The sequence below is a fragment of the Gavialis gangeticus genome, unplaced genomic scaffold (assembly GCF_001723915.1).
Source record: "Gavialis gangeticus isolate Ggan-Ray unplaced genomic scaffold, GavGan_comp1, whole genome shotgun sequence".
NCBI lineage: Eukaryota > Metazoa > Chordata > Crocodylia > Gavialidae > Gavialis > Gavialis gangeticus.
The window spans coordinates 6,527,754-6,529,092 of record NW_017729026.1 but is presented as its reverse complement, the minus strand read 5'-3'; the positions used below and the strand labels follow the sequence as shown (position 1 = coordinate 6,529,092).

The window sequence follows — 1,339 nt, the reverse complement described above, 5'->3', positions numbered from 1 at the left end:
GCCTTTGATCCTCACTACCTCACATTGCATTTTTATATATTTCTCACAGTGCGTTTTTATATTAATTTTATCCTGTACAAAGCCCCACACTTCATGTATACTTCTTTTTTCTTAAGATGTGCTGCTATTGTAATGTACATCAATACAAAACTATCAAACTCTTGAACAATAGTTAGTCATAATAAAGATTCAATTTAAGATAAACAGCCTTCCTGACATTCCTTTTTATGTTATAATGTTGAGAATAAAGGCTGTACTTTAATCATCTTCTCTATGAGTATAACTTTTGATGGTGATTAAAACACAGTATAAGGGAAACAACATAAAGCTCACTGTCTCTCTGCACAAATGATTACATTAATATGCCTGGCAGCCTTGGTGGTAAGAGTAAAATACCAATTTAAGTAGCCTTTAACTGGACATAGTGACCCAAACTCTGAGATGCTTGGGAAGGATTATATTCTATTAATGGGATATAGCAAAGGAGACACAAATTACAAATGTATAAATGAAGGCCTCGATCCTACAGATCCTTAAACATGTGCTTCACTTGTCTCATAGAAGTCATTTCACTGGGCACCACTATTCACAGGATGAGGCCCTTAATTTATCATTTTCAAAAGTAAAAGTGGCAGAATCTGCTCTCATAAATGGCAGTTCTAACATTTTTATTAGGTCTGATTCTGCCTATCTCTCGTTGTGTAGTATATCTTATTGATTGTGCAGCTCCATTGATTTTGAGGAGCTATTTACAGGATCAGGCATTACCCAAAATAACAGTGATATAATGAAACCTTTAGTCTTCACTCAGGTCAACCACTGTTGACTTCAGTGGGAATTTTAGAAACTATAGGATCACATCTATCTTGAGCATGTAGATAGCCAGTGTACAAACCATACATTATTTGTACAGAAAAAGTAGCAAAGAGATGGTTTATAAAGGCCTAGATGTCAGTTCCCACCTTCAGTCAGCCCAGGTGTCATCTCTTACTTGGAAGAAGTTCCCCATAAATATCAGCAATGATACCACATGCTTCTTCAAAACTTTCTTTTAAATTCTGCTTTCCCATGATGCCTAGAAAAAAACTTGACAAGGGTTAGGTGTCACAGCTGAAAATTGTGTTGAAGGTGCTTGCTGAACGCTGTGAAGATTAGACCAGGTGTTTCTTGTCATCTGTTCATGTATTGTAAGCTGTATGTCACTGCTAAGAGCCTAATTAAAGTTAAAGATTAGTGAGGCCTTGTATGTAGTAAGGTCTAGTAAATTTAGCAAGGCCTTGTAGAAGTAGTAATAAGCCTTGTGGCACAGTTAAAATTAACCTTATCAGAAGAATGCAAA

The 1,339-nt window shown here is 35.9% G+C and overlaps 1 protein-coding gene across 1 annotated transcript in view; it reads right to left on the bottom strand.

Moving 5' to 3' along the window:
• The window catches only part of LOC109299685 (vesicular inhibitory amino acid transporter-like), a 7,978-nt gene that overhangs the window by 2,210 nt on the left and 4,429 nt on the right, over positions 1–1,339 (bottom strand). The gene's annotated exons all lie outside the window — the stretch shown is intronic.